This window comes from Chroicocephalus ridibundus, chromosome 2, assembly GCF_963924245.1.
Source record: "Chroicocephalus ridibundus chromosome 2, bChrRid1.1, whole genome shotgun sequence".
NCBI classification, from domain to species: domain Eukaryota; kingdom Metazoa; phylum Chordata; class Aves; order Charadriiformes; family Laridae; genus Chroicocephalus; species Chroicocephalus ridibundus.
Genome location: NC_086285.1, coordinates 13,762,851 through 13,784,411, shown reverse-complemented (window position 1 = coordinate 13,784,411; position 21,561 = coordinate 13,762,851).

The following is a 21,561-nucleotide window of genomic DNA, read 5'->3' as shown; positions in this document are numbered from 1 at the left end:
TAGGAATGGTCCATGAGTTCTTAGTTAACAAAGTGTGGTTTTTGCAGTTTTTAAACATTTCAGGAAGCTGAACAACCCAGAATTTTTTGGTTTCTTTGTAACATATTTCTTATTTGAGGAGAACAATAAATTCATCTAATATTTTCCCAGTGGAATGATCTTCAGTTTTATTATTGTTAATTAAAACACCTTATTGCAAACTGAGTTTCTGATTACAAGCTTTTATTGAAGATAAAATTGTCAGTAACACAAATTATTTCTTTATATAACCAGTAAAGGGGAGAGTGACAGATATACAGGACATGGGAATGCAGCAAAATCAAAGCGCTGTAAGTTATGGGTTACAGAAGTATACTTACTGTTATTATAAAAGTTACATCAATGATTTATTTTTAACAACTTGCCCATTTTTGTCAAATAGTTGAGCTGTTAATCTAATGCAGGCAGTAAGTCATGGAATTTTTTTCTGTTCCTTTACTCTTGACATCCCCATTTCTATAGTGGATATTTGTTTTTTGCAGCTATAGCAATGAAATTCACTTGCTGGCAGCATTATCGAAGATTCCAAGAAGTCCTCCATCTTTATTTAATTTCAGTAAATCAGGACAATTCCCTAAGTCCATCATAAAAAAGAATTTGACAATTTATCAATGAAATAACTAGGGTACTAGTTTTCTATAATTGGATTTTGAAGCCTTTTGACAAAAATTGTTTCTTTCTATAGTGTCTTACACAACAACAGCTAAGATAAATGTAACAAGCATTGGCTAAATCTTTCAGTAAAGTTAAACTTACATTACAACTTTAATATTAAAGACCAACAAATTTTATTATTGTTGAAAGCAATTTTGCCAGATAAAATGCTGTCAGTCACATTGTCAGACCTCATCAGGGAAGGAGTGAAGTCTCTCAGGACACTGAGGACTGGAAGTCTCTGAACTCTGCCAGGGTTTCCTTCATAGGCATTTAAACATTAAGTAGTCATCCAGTGGGGAATCCCAGTGACAACCAGGCTCCTTTCTGTCACGTTGCTAAAGTCTGAGCTAATACAACTGTGTATGTCAACTTCTCTCACCATCTGTTCCTGGGTTAGATATTTTGTAATTTCTATGGAGAGTTGTGAGCACACCCACAATCCAGAGCACCAGAAAACATGCATAACTACTATCTCACATAACAGGTGATCGATGTTTATTAGTGGCTGTAATTGAGTTTGGAAAGACTGATAACTAGGAACAAGAGCACCTGTGGTATTAACTCCTAAAAGGGTTCTGAAAGTCATTCGCATAGTTTGCTCCTCCCATGGCTGAAACTTAGAGAAAAAAAGTCATGGGCATTTGCACCCAGAGTATAACTCCAAGGAAAAGTAAGTGGAAATTTTTGGAACAGGAGTTGGTCTGGAAAGAAGGATCCACCTGGCAGAGGAGCTCGGTCTGGGTCCCTGGCTGTTGTAGTCACGACTGGCCACAAGAGTGTTGGTGAGGGACACTGAACCAGCTAAGCAAGCAAGCTGCTGTTAAAGCTGAAACTAAAATTTTGTTATGTATGTATCTGACTTAGAACCTTCTGCTTTCAGTCTTGTAACCAAGGGCTCAATATAGTATAGTTTGGAATACAACATTGCCCTGTGCACAGCTGAAGGATCTCAGGTCTAGGCACAACACAAATAATGAATAACTACCCTATAACAGGTAAAAATTTGCTAAAATCCAAGAGGAATAAGCTACAGCATAAAAGTGTGCAAAAATGTTTTCCCAGTCTGCAGATTCCTCCTCCTGTTTCTGTGTTCCTTCTCCGCTCTTGTCACACGGTAACAATTTATGAAGTGAGTGCAGCTTCCTTAAGTGATGCAGTGAATTCAGTCTCCTAAATTTGTCCTAGATAAAATAGAGATACTCTATAATCATCGTTCTCCCACAAGGCCAGACTGTGTCACTCTCCTTTCCGAACGCTTCTGCCCATGTTGTCTTGTCTTCATCAATTTTCACTGTCAGTATCAGGCATTAATGTGACTCCACTCCCTTTCTTCACTTCTCCTTTCATTACACTCCAGTCCTAGAAGTCCTCTTCAAGTTCCATCAAAATCAGTATGAGAAATCCATTTGGTTTTAGCAGGAACCCATCAGGACCTAGTGAAGCCATCATCTTACCACTCCCTTTCGGTTTCTGTCTCATTCTTGTTTGCATGTTTCCTCCCAGCCATTTTCATTAATCCAGAAATCATTCCCTCGTCCAGGTTAATTCATATTTTGCTCTCACACAGCCCAGAGCACTTGGCTAGACCAAACAATGCTGAACACAAAGCTTTGTTAGACTGACAAGCCACCTTTGTGTCGCTCTCTGCCATGAGAGTGAAATGGTGCTGAATTGTGTGCACTGCCAGGGACCACAGAAGAATAATCTCATCCAGGGCTCTGAACTGGTCAGGATTCAAAATAACCCCCAGAAGAGCGGAGATGGCACAAGCCACTCAGACCTGGCTGGAAGACTGGTCTAGATTCGTGACTTTTTTTTCCGATGTTAATTCACTCACCAAAAATACAACTGTAAATTTTAATCAAATTCAGGTGCTAGTTTTGTGAGATGAGCAGTTCTTCCAGCCCTAGAACTAACTCATCATAAACCATTTGCTTCAACAGGGTCCAGCTGTCAACCAGCCCAAATACGACTAAGCAACAATCTTGCTCTTCATCTACTGTTCTCCAAAAGTTAACTGTTTAACTGGTTCCTGTCATTTTCTAGGGCAAGATTTTCAGTTCTAATTTCAAAGGGCAATAATCCCTGGCTATTTTTAAGATAAAATAAGACTCCTTAAGATTAAATGAAGTATTTCATTGCATCAAATGTCATATTTCATTACACTTTAGATTTTTATTTTAAGGGAGACATTAGTCCCTAAGCAAAGTCAATTACGGTTCTTAAACAAACCAAAGCATTAGATCTTGTACCATGGAGGGACAAGTATATAGCAAAAGAATCAAGAGGGCCTTACACACTTTTCGTCTGGTCAAAGTTGATATTCCATTACAATTTACTCTCACCCTACCTGTGCCAGGTCTGGCCAAATACCTCCCCTCCTGTCCTTTCCTTTCTTCAGCCTTACAGATGCCCAGAACTTCCCTACCCATTCTACATTGTACAAATCTAAACCTTTATTTGCATCTTCTTAAACCCAGGAGATTCCTATTGAGAAAGGAAAAGAAAGTCATAAACCTTTATAAAGCCATAGAAGAAATATTTGTGAGAACAAGATCTTCCAGCAAGTTATGAGCTAGTTATTTTCCAAACACTTCATGTATTTAATACCTGCCAAACAGACCAACCCCATGCACCCTCCTGCTGGTGCAGGGTTGTTTGAGGCAGGCTGAAGGAATGAAGTATCCCAGTGTTGCTCATTGCCTGAAACACCTGCAATCAATTACCAGTGCTCTTCTGCTGTGAAAAGTCCAAACGCCTTGCTTAGCTGGGATGATAATGCCATGGTTTGTGTGTAGTTGTCTATCAGACCACAGTATAACACTCTGAGCAGCAGTTCTAATGCATTGAAATTCATTCCCCCTTTTTAAAATTCTAACTAAAATAAGTACGTTTCCCTTAACCACATAGGGTTGTTCTATATGTTTCAGTGTTTATTTCAGAATATTTTAGAAAAGAGAAGATGAGATATACTTTCATTGGATGAACAAAAATTAGCCTAGCTAAGACCCAGAGAATAATGGTCACATTTGGGGAAACATAGTAAAAGCAAGACTGGTCTCAGATCTTATTAGATAAAAGTAGTTTGACTCAGACTGTGCTTAGAAGGGAGTGTTGCAGGGGAAAAGGCAATGCCTAAACACTCATGTACTGAAAGAAATGGTGTGGGTGACTCAGGATTTGTCATGCTTTCTTCTGAGCTAGTACCGGCCCAGAATCCCTGAACATTTCTCATGAGGTGTTACAGCAATGGAGAGACAAGCCTTGAGTGATACACAGGGTGTGAGTTTCTAGTGACTTACACTGATTTCAGTAAAGTTCTCACAGTTTGGCCCTCCCGGGCAAATTGGAGTGGGGCGTGTGTCTGTGTGTGGTGGTGGTTTGTATTTAAGTATCTGGCTTTGTTGGATAATGATAAACTAATATTCAAAAGTGGCAAAGCGGTTTCCTGGGGTTTCGGTTGTGTAAGCCTGTTATATTTCATTCCAAGCAGGCTACCCTTGAGTAGAAGGAAGATGCATTTAGGAGAGCTCTTTGTACTCCACTGAGGCTTTAGCCGTTCCTGGTTACTAGGCAGGCTAGAAAAGTTCTTTGAGGAGCATCTGAACGTGCACCACAATGCACAAACGTGAAATTGCTGGGTAAAAAAAAAAAAAAGGAACAGGGAGTCCTTCTTTTCCTTCTTTAAGGTGAACTAGATACATTGCACGGGCCTCTTATTAGTAAGAGAGGGATTTTATAATGTTTTATAAATCATTTTTATTTTAATTATTATTATGATAGTCTTATATTATACACTCATGCAATAATTATTTTTAAGTCATTATTATTATTCCAAAAGTTGCTTAGATGAGCTTTTCTATAAGTTCTCTGAAGCTATAAAAGTTATAAAAGGGTTTCTCTGGAAGTTAGTACAGATTGTGAAGGAAATACCTTGGTTATGTTCATTTTTCTCCTGGAAAGATATTCTGTGGTGCCTTTTTCAGCTAGAGGCTAGCCTAAGCAGAGTTTCTCAGCCTGTTATAATTAAAGAATTATTTAACCTCTCGAAAAAAAATAAACATCCATGTACTTAAGTATTGCCATAATGTGTGGGGTTTTTTTCTTGGTAAAAACTAAGTTAAACTATAATGTTCATTTATTGTTTATATTTTCCATCATATTGTTTTGTTTCCTGGCCTGCATGAGTGGGAAAGTATCTATTTAAAAATACACACATTTTCTTCAGTTTTGTTGTCTGTTTTCTGGTGTTTTACTGACTACCAGTGCTGTTTTGACCACAGACCGAGAAAAAACAAAAGAATTTTTCACAGAGTCAGACAGACTTACCCACAGCCTCTGACCACTTTCATTATTGTTTATTATTTCTCTCAAAGTGACATTTAGGTACTGTAACACACGGCCCTATTCTAATATATAAGAAGAGAGGGATTTCTAGGTAGATCAACTGCAATTTGCAGAGACAGACAGAAATAAATCTGCATAATTTCCAAAATAATAATATTTTAGAAGAAAGCACAATAATAGAAACAGAGTGAGATTAAATCGCTTGCTGAAAGTCACTGAAAGCATACCTGCCTTGCAGAACCAGGAATATTCAAAACAGCCAGAGCTGGGGGGACCCACAGCCAGGCTAAGTTCAAAACTGGGAGCTGATATTTCCGTCAGGGCTGTATTACAGTTAATACACCTTGCTGAGAAGCTCATTATCTTCAGGCCAATACAACCGTATTGCTTCTGAGTCTCCAGCTAATCTATCTCTCCAGCACCGCACTATTCATTGTGGACATTCAACCTTGGTATGGCATTAACCCAAGGATTTCTTCATGATACAACGTTTTCTGCAGTATAGACAAGCCCACAGGAAGCCTGCAAAAGAGCTATAAAGTCGAGTGTAGGGGGGTTGAGTTTTAGTTCACTGTCTTAACCGCAAAACCATCCATCTTCTGATGACGTACTTGGTTCATTTTATCGGGTACTTAGTGTAGGACATAACTTATACACCAGATCAGACGGTAATTCCTTACCACAGTTTCTCTATGCAATACCCTAGAGAAAAGAATAAGGAAAGAAAAACACCTTGTGACCTTGCTCAATTCCTTGCATAGAGGTTTGTAAATGGAGAAAAAACTTCTCTCAATCAAAATAAAATATCTAAAGCACAGATGTTTTAGAAATACAAGCAAGGAGAGCATAGAAATGAAGCAGAGAAGAGCATATTCTCAAGGATTTTGATATAATAGTGGTCTTCTGTCCATAAATGTCTAGAAAACTTTAAGAATAAATTTAAAAGCCAACATAGTGCTATAAATGTAGGATGTAAATGTAAGGAAGTAGTAATGAAATCTCTGGCAAGACTTCACTTATGCTGTGTTCAGAACTACTTACCACATCATAAAAAACTGGTTTCTTAAAAATGTGGTGAGAAGGAGAGAGAGTTGATCCTAGTAATAAAAGTTATGAGCTGTGAAGACAAGAACAGAAAAGCCCTCGTTCTGAAACAGTCACTGAAAAGGCAAATAACTGAGACACAAATATTAAGTGATGAAAGTGAGTTCACACGAAGAAATATTTTAGATAGATATATGCAGGAGAATTTGAGACATTGCCCCATTTTTACTAATTCTTCCTTACTTTATTTGCTATCATAAATAGCACAACTCTCTGCTTTAAACTGGGAGATTTTTACCCATGAATACACCTACAGACTACAGGGAGTTTGTGTGTCAGTTCTGCTTCTCACTTGTTAGCTGGAGCTTAAGTACAACTTCAGATTATATGGAAATACCAAGTGGCTGAATGCTGGACTGCAAGTAAGCAAATCACTACAAAGTATAAAGTCACATCACTCACAGTGAGTGCAGAAGAACACTGATGCTATCAGTAAAGGGACCTCCTGAGAGAATTTTCTTTTTTCTTTCCTTCTATAAAAGTTATGTGGGAGACAGTTGTGATGGTTTTTCTACAAAAAGCAGATAGGAGCCCAAATCTTGCTGTCCTTGACATTGGCATGATTGTAGTATTTGGGTCCATTTTCATTCCCTCCCTTCAATTATATGGCAATGTAGTAGAGAACACTTGAAAAAAAGTGTTTTTAACACAAAATGAAAATTAAGAAGTGATTTTTAGTTTGAAAAAATGGTAATCTTGAATTTTTTTTTACATAAAAACCATAGTAATTCATCTCATGGTAGTGAAAAGGAATACAAAATCAGAAATCTTGGACATTAAGGTATCTTTGGGAAAATACCACTGCTGTAGAAGGGAATCAACTGCTCTGTCCTTCCTGTCCGCCCATTTTTCTCTTTCCTGTCCTCTCTCCACTTTAAGTGACCTTTGCGTCTCAGTATCTCAGAATTTTTCAGGTATTTACGTTGTCTGCACCCTGTAGTACCAGGAGATCCTCTTTTACAACGCAGCCAAGCCGATGCCTGGGTGGAAACAAACTCCTATTGACCATTACGGATGCCTGAGCAGCATGTCCAGGGTCACACGGAAAAGCTAAGCAGGGAATCGAACCTCAGCCTTTTAACACTCCAACCTTACGTCCTCGCCAGGCGTTTGCTGGAGATGAGGTATGTTTACCTCAATTTTTTTCCACTAGACCTATGGCCTTAGACTTATGATATGCTGATCTTCATTCCAAAGGCTAGATATTTTCAATGACTATGTGTGAAAATGTAGCACTCTCACAGTATTGTATCCTATATTTCATATTCACTAGAAACCCAGGGTCTGCCTGTTAAGTGAGGCGTGTGCCCTAGCAACCATTTTTAATCAAATTCTAAGGGCAGGGGATGATTTCTCACACAGAAAGAAAGACATGTCAAGTCAATACCAGCCATTTCAATCCCTCCTATAGAGGACATTAATATGCATGTTGCACAGGTGGAGAGGGAACATCACACAAAAAGTAGCATCATGAGCAAAAAATAGAAAAATTCATGATAAGATAATAATTGAAAATACTGTGAAACCAAAAATAAAACACAGAAAAAATACTGAGCTAGAATGCACTGACAGCAGTGGCAAAACATGAGAATCGCATACTGCATAAAAATAAAAGGGTGGACAATTTTTTTGCCTATTTGTTTTGAAAATAGAATTTTTGAAACCATGGTAGCAGAAACATTGTGAGAGCCTTCTTATGTTATAATTAATCATAAACAAAAATGCTTTTTATTTGCCACATGATGGATTTTACTGCAAAAAAAAAAAACCCAAACCTAGATCTCCAAATAATGTTATAATTATCAGCAGAAAGTGAATTTCTAAGCAGATGAAAACTGTCATATAGAAGGCAGGCCCATCCCCCTGACAATATAAATTGGCTTAGCTTCATGCAAGGCTTCCAGAATGTCTCATACTCTCTTGCCTCTTTATTGCCCCTTAACACTACGGTATTCACAAAAACACCTCATATTTGTTGCTTATTTTCACCTTTGAGCACCTAAATGCCCAAAAATATCCAAACCTTTGTTGCCACGTTCCCAGAGGTTATTCCAATACAAAGATCCTTACCTTCCCTCTTTTTCTTTTCAGCTCAAATCCTGCCCTGATTTCAGTTGACAGGGACAGATTCTGCCCTTGCTTGCTCCAACTTTGCCCCAGTTCTTTTGCTGTGATAATTCTTGTAAGAAAGAGGAGAGCAGTGTTTTAGGATTTTTGTCATGGGTTTCACTACAGCATAATTTCTGTGCATAGATATGTACTTGTAACTGAGCAAGCCTTTAACTGGAAGCACACGGAAAGGAACGTGGGATCTGCCTCCTGATTTATCCATCGGGTTACTTTTGACTGACGTGCACCCTGAACATCTAACCTGGCCAGTCCCCCGTGTGAGGAGCACAGTAACAGAGCAGCTAGGGATCGTATAAGATGTTGTACAAATAAAGACCCCATGAGTCGATTAATGGATTTTTATCAGGGGGAAGGAGGGGAGAGGGAGTGGGAAGAGATGAATTTTCCTACTTGCAGAATTCAGCTGTTGGAAAGAAAGTGCAATTTTTCAAGAACAGAAGGTGTGGGTGCTGCTTCAGAAGTACAGCTGTGAGGAGGAAATATACTGTGAAACACTTATATTAAGATATCTCATGCAAATGATACACATGGGTCCAGTATCTGAGAGTCGCTGTAGATCTAATTACGTGGAAAATCTGTGTGAATTGACTTCTTACAGAACAATTCCAATTGATCAGCCAATGCCATATAAATCAAGACACTGACAACATCACCTTTATGTACAAGTAGTGTTTCTTAACATGGGAAGTAGTACTTTGCTGCTCCAAACAGATTAACAACTTCGGTTTACGTAGTATAGGTAGATATAGTGTGAGCTTCCCTGTTGTCTTCTGTCAATGAACAGTCTTCTGTCATATCCATGTTCCCACTCAATGGCAGGCGCATAAATGCGTATACACACTGAAAACACACAGTAGTTGCTTTAAATAGCTTGCAGTCTCAAGTACCTACAGTTTCGTACTATCTAAAGATGATCCCTCTGAAACGAGAATGGTCTGAAACGCCACATTAGTCTCTATATTAGGGACTGGAAATGCTATTGTATCTTAAAATTCTTGGTAAACTGCAGGATTTTTAATGGCAACACCTAAACTCCACTTTTGTGATTGTCTCCACTTCCCACTCTCTAGCTGCCAAAATATGGAAGCTATTTCATGGATTCAAGAACAGACATTTCCCCACATGAGCACAGAATTCCCTGGAGACACAAGCAAGATCTACCTCAGTGTTATCATTGTCCATAACTTGGCTGTAAAAGGAAATAACAAACTTGTATAATAAAACGCGAAAATCACACTCTGGGTTTTGATACAAGTGATGGGCTTTCCAGTTACATCAATGATATTCCATTTTCTTTCTAATGTCTCAAGCTTACTCCAACTTCTAACGTAATAGGAAGAAATCACAGTTATTTTAGCTAGGTTTCCATTTCAAGCCTGCCTGAGCTCCCTGCACTTAAATTCAATGCCAGCTTTTTCCCACAAATATATGCTGTTAAAGAAGAGAGCTAAAATTCACAGAGCTGTCAAGTAAGATATCCATTAAGATAGTAGGATGCTAGTGTTCAAACTTCAACATTACAGCATTAAATCTCAAAGGAATTCACTTTGTTAATGAGAAACAAGAGAGGAAGTAGTGTGTGATGCAGGGGGGTGGGGGAGAGGATAAGAGTATGGAACGATGTGACAGTAAAATAGAAAGCACAGATTGAGGTACCACAAGGAATCTGAATTCCTCAACTAAGACTTGTCAATGAGATTTTTAGCATATGATATGCAGTTTTAATTAAATTATGGCCCAGAGTCAGAGAACAAAGCCATAGGACCAGTTTTTTATTTCATTTTTAGAACAGAGATTTTATCTTCTACAGCATTTCATGCACTTGTAATTAAATATGGATTTACGGCTTTAAAGTACCTGGAAACACAGCATGACTTTTAGGATTCATCCTATGCTGAACTCAGAGCAGTGTAGTCAAAGGATGAGTTTCTGGCCCCTGAAGAAGTCAGGGACAACCTTCTTAATAAGTTCAGAGGGATGTGAGTAGGGTGTTTGGAAGAGAGTTCAGCTTGTGCAATGTGTGAGAAAAACGTTACTCTACCTTGTAGTGATAAAGAAATGTGTCTCTTTGTGTGTAAACACATTCAATAAAACTTTAATTGTGTTTGCTTATAGTAACAGGGTGTAATTCTATACGGAGCTGAAGATTTCTGAGTACTGCCAAAAGTACTATTTCAATCTGATGGTTATTTTTTGCTATGCCTGCCAAATCCTACATTTATTGGCAACTCTCATTGCACATTATTTCAAATAGATACATTGTCTTTTCTCTTTAAAAAGTATAATATTCTTTTTCCAATGAGGAAATTGCTGCAGAGGATTTTGCTTGTGGTGATGACTTATTATTAAACATATTTTAAGTACGTTTACTCAGTCTCTTAAAATAGAAGTGTAGGCTGGGTGAGAATGTTACCCCCAATCTTGAAATAGTGAATGAATGTCAGAGAGCGTTTTGCTGTGTTTGTATAAGGAGAGAGTGTGGAAACATTAATAAAGTGCATTCGGTTGAGGGTCTCTTGATATTACTATGGGTAGATAACTTCTTGAAGGTCAGCTTCTCTTAAAACCATCTTTTAAATTCTCACAGGATGAAGGATTACAGTGCTAAAGTTAACAAAGCAATGCTTATGGTAATTGAAGACATATATGCACAAAACATCAAATTCAGGAAGCTATACCCTAACAAAAAACCTTCCATGATAGACTTACCCGGTAAAACTGAGGACAATGCTGCTGGCTTAGAAATAATGAGGTTTGTGCTTGCTTGGGACCAAAGTCTGGTGTGTGTATGATATGCTTCCAGAATAATCAGACATATGGGAGTTTCTTGCGGGGGCAGTGTGTTGGTATTATTTGTCAGCGTGATGTGTGGCTGTTAAGGCAGGTTAGAAATGGTTCCTATTTTTTCCAGGACTAGCATAAACAGTTTCTAAGTGTTTGTGGCTTTAAAACTAAACTGTTTTCATTTTTTAATACTGGTGAGTCGCACAGTATATGATTGCTAAATTTAATTTCATTCCACAGAAATGACAGTGATTTGAGAATTTCAGAAGCCTGAAATAAATGTAAAAAAATAAACAAAATTTAGAAGTACCAAAATTCACCCCAATATATATACAACATTTATTCTTATGGTATAGACTGATATCTTTTTTTGCCTGTAATCTCATTGTGTACAGAAAAGACAGCTAAAAGTAGTGCTCCTTAAAGAAGAGTCCTGGTACAAATTCACCAACTGCCAAACTACACCATCACAAGAAAGAGGAAAATCAGCCTTGATGCTCCACTGCAAGTTGTTTTCATTCATCCTTGTATTTTAATCACATTTCAGCTGCTGTTTCTGTGAGATGATTTCAAAAACCATTGAATTAAATTGTATTACACTGAAGACGACTGATCTTGTTTCATTGCAACTGCACTCAAAAAACAATTTTTGTATCTCAGAAAGGTAGAAGTATTTTCTGATGTGATCTAGCCTAAATGGCTTTTTTTTTTTTTTTTTGAATGCTCCTTTGAAAATTAGGTCTGGAAATCTGTTTTGAAAATCAGAATCCATCAAAGTCTCTCTCCTGTGAAATTGCTATTTCTCCTTGAAGCTTTCCATCTTCAGAGAAAAGACTCCCATTTGACTTTATTAACAAGTAACCCACAACCATTAATATTTTGCCAATACACTTTGATTGTTCAAACTGCAGATTCAGTTTGCAATATTACTAATTAGGCAACAATTTTTTAAAGTGAACAGAACACACAAAACAGGGTCTACCCAAACAGGTCAGTACCATATCCTACAAATTGAGTCACAAATCCACGGTGGTTTGTGTCTTGAACAACAAACACAAAACCCTCTGTAACTTGTACAGCTTCACTCACTAGAATACAGACTAAGATGTTTAAAGCAAAATTATTAGAAAGAATTCAACCAAATACAAAGCAGACCTCAGTAAAACCAGCACAAATCCTCTGTCTTTGATCATTATGGATTTATGAAAATAAATTTATAGCTACCTTCCTGAGTCTTTCTTATGAACTTCCAGACAACATCTGAGTTACACTCTTTTCCTTCAGTAGTTATGCACTAGAAGTGAACATTTAAACTCACATTCAAGCATTTGTCAGAACAGAAGGCTTAAGCCTCAAAGACAGATCTGTTCTGGGACTGATATTTAATTTTAGGTAAAGATGGCTGAAGAAACTGAAAAGTTTTTTCATGTAATTGTCCCCAACTTTTCTTCTGGCAGCAATTTATGATCTTTTGTTGTTTTGAAAATCTCTCCCTCAGTCACCAAAGTGTGTAAGATGACAATGACAAGTGGTCAAAATTTAACCTCTTAAACTCCTTGCCAGTGAACCATATTTACTAAGGCTGCACATAGTCCATTGCAACGTTAGTATTAAACATATCCATACTTATCTTAAAATATGCAATGACTTAGGAGTGTGAGCATGGCCTGTTAATTAAGCCTTTAGGTAAACCATGTAAGGGTATTAGCCTGAAGTATCGTGACAACTTGCAATTATCTTTTCTTATGCTGAGTCCCATGGAAAATGTCTTTGCAAACTTTCCACTTGACTTCTCTTTCATTTCCTGGGTCCATCTCTTCAAATGGTGCAGATGACTATCAAAGGAAAGCAAAGTATTCGATGAAGAAAATGTCTCAGTCAAGCAGAGGTCCAAACTTTTCAGTACTTCATGCAAAATGCTAAAATCCTCGGCATTTTCTACATCTGAGACCACACAAGCACACATAATTATGTTATGTGGATGTGACAATGGAAAATTAATTTCAACTGGTGTGCTCTCAGCCGTGCAGTTTTAGTCTAATTTTTCTAGGAACTGTCCCTAAGGCAAGGCTTACATTGCCAGAAAGAAAGACATTTAAAATATTTCAAAAATTTGCGATCCCTTTTATCTGCTACTTCTCCTCCCTGAGAAATTTCATGCCCTCATAGGCTTTTCCAAACCATATAACCTCACGTTAAGAGTTTAGTATATTCAGTCAGGAAACAGAAATTATGTCATCTGATTTGTATGATCAATTAACTGCAAAACACAGTTGTAGTATTCACTGTTCAGTCATCAATAGCAAATTGAGGAAGTAAGAATATAAGACTCAGAAAAAAATTCTGTCCTGTAAATTACAAATACAAAGGTAATTCAAGAACTCTGTAAGCTGAATGCATGCATTCTATGGGCAAAATGGAACGTTTTCAAGTCTTATTTGACATTAATGGTACACAAAAGCTCACTTTGAATATTCTTTAAAATTTCCCCCTCAACTTTCATACCTAATAATAGTCTGTCTCACCACAGAATTGTTTTCCTAGACTTTAAGAGAAGATCATTTATTTTCCATTCTGCTTTAATAAAAAGTAAAAAATAGGCATATTTATTTCTGCAAGCTCAGTACTTCAAAATTACCTCATGTAAATGACAAGCCAAATGTTTTTGGCCTAGTCAGAGCTTCCATGTACTTTTTTTCCTCTTTAATTTTTTTGTGGTGATTTTGAAATGCTTGTGGAGTCTTGTAGCATTTAAGAATATCTTTTGTTTTGCTTAACAGAAAAGCATATAAGCTCTTATTCACTATGATTTATCACTATGATAACAATAAATGTTGATTTTCTTTTCGCAAGCTGATCTGTTTTTTTCTAGTTAGAGACATTAGAAAGATAGCATTAACAAAAGCAGCAGAAGAAAAGTAATGAGAAATGCATTTTTAAGATGCTTTTGAAGTTGTAAAAAGTTTTTGCATTAACAGTACTCAGCCATTCTCTATTGCTTCTTAGCAAAGTATTTCTCTGAAGTACAAATCAAATTTAAGAAAGAAGTTAAACAAACATTCTAATGGAATGTATGTCAGTTTAGGTTGAACCGTGTAACTATGTTTTTTATCTGCATGCACATGCACACAGGTAAGCACTTTACCGCTTTGCTCACTTGGCTGACACAATTAGTCCACTACTCATTTCACTAGAGGGGAACATTTGTCTGTCATTTTCCAAAGTATTTAACGCAAGAGGAATTCCTAACACACCCACTTTTCCCTCCTTTGTTTTGTTTGGGGGTAAAGGGCTGGCTTGTAGATAGGATCTCATGAATCACTCTGGGAACTGCACAGCAAAGTCAGATATATGTGTATTTCCTAACCTTATTGCTACTGTGATAAATGTCTCCCTGTACACCATAGCAATGATTCACTTGTGCAAATACATGGCTTCAACCATTTGGCCATAGCTACACCCCAGGTACTGAAGAAACTGTAAAGTGAGGCAACAAGGTATACGGAGTTCATACAAATAGCACCAGGAGGTTTATCATCTCTGCTCTTGGTGATTCAGTAGAGAATAAATGTCACAGAATCATAGAATCATAGAATGTGTTGGGTTGGAAGGGACCTTTAAAGGTCATCTAGTCCAGCCCCCCTGCAGTAAGTGGGCTACTCAGAGCACATCACCTGTGAGGTGACTTCTGCTACTTGAAGGAGTGACTTTGGAAGCTATGGGCAAACTGTGTGTCTTGAAATGTTTTGTTGTGTCGTTAGCCAGAGCTACAGTCCCAAATAATTTCAACAGGTCTTCCCTTGTCCGTTGCTGTCCCAAGCATCATGGCACGGTACAGTGTGGGAAACACGACTTCACAAACTCAGTCCTGAAAGATGTCAAGAACAACTGAAAGTGTTGAGCAGCTCTTAAGAAAATCTGTTAAAGATTTTCACCTGTAACCTATCACACACTCTTATTGCCTATGAATATAAGCATTCATGAATACAGGAGACTTCTGAACTATACATTTTTTGTTTGCTGTCCATTTTCTAAGGGTGCATCTGTGCTTTTAGATGCACATTTTTGCCAGAGCTATAAGACAGGTCATGTCCTCCCTTTTAAAAAGCAGGTTTAGATTAAATCCTAATACCAGTTTCGAAGAAAAACAATGGAGTTATTAGGAGTTATTTGTCTGAAATGCTTAAGAATAAAAGAAACAGGTTTATTTGTAAAACTGTTATTGTGCTTAAGTCCTTCAAAGGGCCATGGATGACTACCATTATTGTTAAAATAAAAGGGCATGGGGAGAACAGTGGTGTAAACAGAAAATGACAGAAAAAGGAAACTACTTTCACATCATACCACATATAACTTTAATTATAAAGCTTCAGTACTAAAAAATTATAAAGCTTCAGTACTAAAAAATTATAAATTCAATATGTAGTTTATTGCTAGATCGTGATTTTTTCAACTTTCCTAATACATGGCATATATTTATTTTCTGTCAGCCATCTAAAAGCAAGGTGTTTAACCTGGGCTAGATATCTAGGCTTCCTGCATAGTTAAGAGAGAAAATAAAGATGGATAGACAATCGTTCAGACCACTTTCCTTCCCCATTTCTCTTAAGAAGGAATGAATTATTCTTAAGGGAACCCAACTTGTTTCTTGTAGAGGGAGTGTAAACAATTAGAGCAGAACAGATACCTAACTTTTACGTGACTATGTTCAGAGAATTATAGAACTATCTGGGAAATGTACTTCCCTGTGATTAGCTCTAAGATGCAGTTTCTGTGGCACTGCAAATACCAGGAAAAATCACATTGCAGAATTCCTTTTCCATTAGAATATATGGAAAGATATTACTTGTCTGAGGAAATAAAAATATAGTACAACAAGATCAAGATCCATGGGCTGAGGAAGTACGATCTACCTCAAAATAGCTTTTCCCTATTTCTAGCACACGTGGAACAATTTGTTGTTTGACAACTTTTGGTATTTTACCTTTCTATCCTAAAGCAGTTTCAAAAATACTGGAATTTCTCATGACAAACCTTTTTATTTTGATTTAATAATTATATTAAAAACATAGGTTTGGGGTTTCTTTCAAAACTGAGAGTTTTGGAACAACTCTTGAAGAACCCATTTCCTCCAATCTTTCTTTGATGGGAATTAAATAAAAAGATTGTGATAGAAGTTGTCCTTTAGTTTCATAAGCCTTATTAACTCCACCTTAATGTCAGTAACTTGATGCTTATGCTGGAAAAGTAAAATGTTTGAACCTTAACAGGTTGCAAAAGTGTTTTTTATCTTGCATTCCTGGTTTATCTGGGGTTTCCATCTGCATTTCTTGTTCCTGACTTATATGTAGTAAATGAAACTCATCTAATTGACCACAATTATGCCAAGGATACTTCCTGTAGTCGTACTCAGTAAAACATGAACTCCTGAGCTTACTTCAGTGATTAAACTTCAGTTATTTTTCAAATTGTGTAATTAACTTCCATTGGCGAGAAAAAAACTATTCTTTCAAACTTTTCCCTCTTGGCCACTGGTCAAAGCAATGATTTTCTTTGAGAGTAAATGACAATAGTGATATATCTCTGGAGAACTGTAAAAAGCACAATACATAGTTTCTTCCGTCTAAACACATCTCAGCAATGCCAATGAGCTTGAATGCATTTGAAGGAGTTAAACTTTTTGTCACGCTGAGTGGTAAAACTAGATTATGACTTAAGATAACAGCAATAAAAAAGAGTTTTCTTGGTTCCTGTGTGGCGTTCTTCACAGGTTTGCGTGAAATCAGATTACCAAATAAGTTATCTTAGATAACTTTGTCCTCCTTCACCACATGACTGAATGAAGCATCTCCTCACACCCTAAAATCATTGCCCACAACAAGGCACACATTGTAGGAGGAATTTCCCTCATGGGAGAGTGAGGCCCACAATACTAAGTTTCTGCTTGGAGAGTGGCCACCAGCTTTCAGAGTAACTTCTGATAAGGGTTGCGCCTCCAATAGTAGACTCTCCTCTCCTTCATAATTTTAGGTCTTGGCGTGTGTATTACAGATCATACCAGAGGCCTGCTGAGTATGTGGGGTGTTACAGTAGCTCTGCAGAGCAGATAGGAGAGGAAAGGGCCTTGCTGCAGAAACAGTCAATTGTGTGAGCCTCATTCCTGGTATCCTACATTCAGCAGTACCTTTGCCCAAGGACTGAAGATTTCCCTTTAGATTCTGACCACTGAAAATGCTGATAAGAACAATCAGTCAAATGTCTTAGGAACGGCAGAAGGAGGAAAGAAAAGCCATGATTTAGAAATAAACCAGTTGTAATTTTCTTCTGTTGGAGACAGGACGCATACAATTATTTTGGCTGAAATGAGTGCAGCTTTGGAGAGTTACAACTTTCACACTTTGATCTCCATCTGAATTCCTCAGAGGAGCAGATGTCTCTTTAGAATTGGCCTACTCATGTTTTGGATATGACATGCCTTCAGATCCAGATCTGAAATCTTGGATTTAAAAATAATGGTCATGGAGGCTGAAAATATTTAGACATGTAATAGTAATGTTTACTTAAAAGTGTCTTGAAAGAGATAAAAATAACTGTTTTCCTTCTACACCACCCTCTACTTCTTAAGTAAATGGGGAAAAAAACTCCTAAGAATAGGCTACTTTCTGGGTGCAGTTGTCTTTGTACTAACTTTCTGATAAAGCAATTGGAGCTAGTCACCATGGTAAACAAGCATGTAGTCTGCTGGGTTGAGCTATGCAGCACCTCCTGTGTTCTCTTTACTACTTTGGGTGTCTACTGGATTTACAGGAAGCAGAATTGTCTACTCTGCAAAAATAAAAGATTAACAGATACTTATTGGAATGCGATCTCTTCAGAACTAAACACTAATAGAGGCTGAAGTTAATTATTCATTTAACTTCTGGTTAATATCTAACTAGCCAGGGCACTGGGTGTACTCTTGTCATTTCAACAAAATATACTAGATGACTCATCTAAGCAATGGATTAGCCCTATCTTAGGTCTACACAAAGGTTTACTATTTTCTGCTAAAAAAGTATGAGCTGTCAGGAAAGGTAAATGTTCCATACACCCCATTCTACTGACAAGCTTTGAGATCACTTTGGTGTTTGCTAAATCTTTGAGAATCAAGTATGATTGGCCTGAAATTAAACTCTTGACAAAAATAATTTTACTTACTAGCAACTATCCCAATACTTGTACTTGAGGCATTTCTATAATTCCTTTATAATTCCCGTGTGGACTTTCCTCAATTAAAGTTAGCTTATTCTGCCTCTCTTGCAAATCCAGCCCTTACGTGACTTAGCTGTTCCTGACTCTTCAGATAACTTATATTTCTCCCTGTATGATCTGGATTTTTCTGAGGACCGTGAACATGAAAGAATACTACACTTCACTCTCTGTTCTTACAAACTCAAATGCTGGCCTGCTCCAGGAGATAAGATTCTCAATAGATCATCTTTGTTTTTAAATTCCCATTATCACTGAGTTACTTAAAGTCCTACATCTCAGAGTTGTTCTTGCTGACTAGGCATGTGGGATCTAGCTGTGCTATGCTTTTTGCCCTTAAAATGCTCTTTGAGATTGGTGTTTACAAAATGTAGTTGGAAATGGTCTGGGTAATGTTCCTTTTCAAAATCCAAGCATTACTATACTCAAATTATTTTTCTAATCCCCCATTTTTCTAAATGTCTCACTGAAATCACTCAGGGATCTACCTTCTCCTCACTACTTGCTCTTTGACCCATGATCTAGTATGACTTTCCTTTTAAAGTAACACTTTTCAGAAGATCATAAGCAACATTGGGTGATTAAACTTTGCATAACTAACAGTATAGCCAGTGCCATAACACCTTATGTAGCTCAGCTGAATCCTGCTGGGTCAGTTCAGTTCTCTGAGTTAAACCAATGAGCAGACACTGCAACCATCAATCTATTTTTTTTTGTAAAAAAACCCATAAATGATAATTAGGTAATGATAGCTGGCAGTTTATCTGAGATTAAGATGCTTGTAATAACTCTTGAAAACTCACATTTTCTTCTAATCTGTGTTTAGGACCTCAGATGAGAACACTAAATTGAAGCAAAACCACTTCCATTTTTCTTACACAAAGGGAGAAAAATAAACTATCACTTGCAGAAAGTTGAGCATATTTTATCTCATACACAAGTAATCTGGAAATTAAAGTTTTATTATGAGTCACTTTTTTCAGGTCTATATCTGACCATTTTTTCTTTTTGTACATATTCATTTCGGCAAGACATGAGTCAATATTTAATATAGAACTCCGACAGTGTGTTATTGGTATCAGCATTATAAATGTTTGTCTAATGCATTAGGCAAACTATTGCAGGATTTGGTGTCACGTCGTATAAGGAGAGGAGAACAGCACTTGTTGAGACTTTGATCTTATCAGCATTAGTTCTTTCAGCTTCTCGGATAATATGCTGCACAGAGAAGTAATGATCACAAGTTGTTGAATACTGCAGAAAAAGGAGTGTTTCTTGGAAAATGTAGAAAATCTTTAAGAGGCTGGGGGGAAAGGTAGTGCATATTTCTGAATTGTGTTGAAATATCTCCCACGGCTTTTCCCCTCCCATTACTACTAGGATGTTTTAACCCTCCCAGGTGGTGGGAAATATTTTAAAGGGGAGTTTCTTTGTATATTTAGCAATGTGGGAAAGCTAAGAGAGGGGTGTTCCCTGAAAGCAGTGACTCATCCCTTGTGTTGGTTCTGTAAGAATACAGGCTTTGTTTACTCTGGAACTACTGAAATAAGATACATTTTTTATTTAGGCATATAACTTTCACTATATGTACCTAAAATTAAAAATTCAGAAAACCACTTGAAATGATACACCCACTAGTTTCAGGAACAGCCAGCAGTTCTTTTACTGTTTCCCAAGCAGAACTCTTGTTTTTGAAGGCTCTGCGTGCATTTGCACACATCCCAAGTCATAGTAAAATTTGCAGTCCTTCTCTGACAAGAAAATTCTGAACATTATTCCTCTTTCCTCGAGGTTAAGGGAGGTACCTCTCATTCTGCCCAGGCATTGAATGGTTAGAGGTTTTTTCTTGAGCCCCAGAGAAGGAAACACAGGTACCTCTGGTTAGCCAGATGATGCTGGATCTCCAGTTTGCTCTCTGATTCGGAGGACTGAATCTAAAGAGCATATTGCTTTGTAATGCCAAGGTTAAGTGTTTTCAGGTAAGCACTTCCTCTGTTATTGAAAATGCTCCATGTTATTTGAAATATAAGGATTCACCTGCGCATGAAGTCTCTTTCCAGTTTCTAAGCTATTAAGGTTCTCTCTCAGTCCAATAAATATTTAATTATTCCATAAGAAAGGAAGCAGATTTTGACAAAAGAGGCTTCCTCCTCTCCCCACTGACTATACAAGGAGTTTAATCCCTTACCTTTGTCTTCTTAAATCTTCCTGAATTAGTCACCTAATATAGATGATGTGAACACTACGTGTGTTACTGAGGGCTGCGAATTCCAGCTGGTGTCCAAACACCTGAAAGTTGATGTTGAAATGCTGGGTTTAAGGGCCTGCATGATATCTGGGCTATACATGTAAGGGTGTTTCCACAAGAAACTCTTCATTTAGATAAAATTACTGTGAGTAAGACTGATGTGAACCAAGATATCTTAACGAAGATCAATCTACATGTTTTGGATTTTTTGTAGGGTTTGTACTGTGTGTGTCACATATTAAAAAAAGTCTCATGTATGTTTAGCTGCCTTTACATACCTTTAAGTATACGTATCTTAGGATACATCTCTTTAGGTGTGTGTCCAGAGAGTTTTTCTTTTTAGTAATTGGATAAAAACCTAGTGCTTTTGCTTTCCAGCTTAAGACAGGTACCTAAAACAACTAAAATAGATTACACTGTAAATTTCATTCCATCGACCATTGAGAGAGTTCAGTCTATTAACAAAGTAAAATTTAAGTATCTAGTATAAGCTGAGGTTAAATAAGATGAATTTTACCACCATATTGCAGTCTTGAGGTCACAGTTCCACTATTTAACTTTGGGAGTGGGAGCAATATATATTCTATGAAAACAACTGATTTTATAGAGGCCAACCAGAAGTGACAGAGCTCGCTAGCCTATTAACATAAATTATTAGATCTTGAAAATATCAAAGGCAATAGAAAGGTTTGAATAGACACAAGCAAAATTGACTATGACTGTCACATTCACAGTCTGTGAGGAGAACAGTTTGGAAGGTTAAAAGTGTGTGTGTAGTGGAAGAGTGTCCCTTTGTACTTTGTAGCTGCAAGCTTGATTAAATTCAGATAAATGGTTTAATATTTACGGTGCAGTTACACATGAAATGAAAGAAGGGTGAAAATATTTTAAATTCTCTCCTGATCTGAATAAGCTTTCCAGCATTATGTAGGTCCCAAGAGGAAGAACTGAACTATAATACTCAATTCCATAATTTAATTTACTAAAAATTTCTTGGAAGAAGC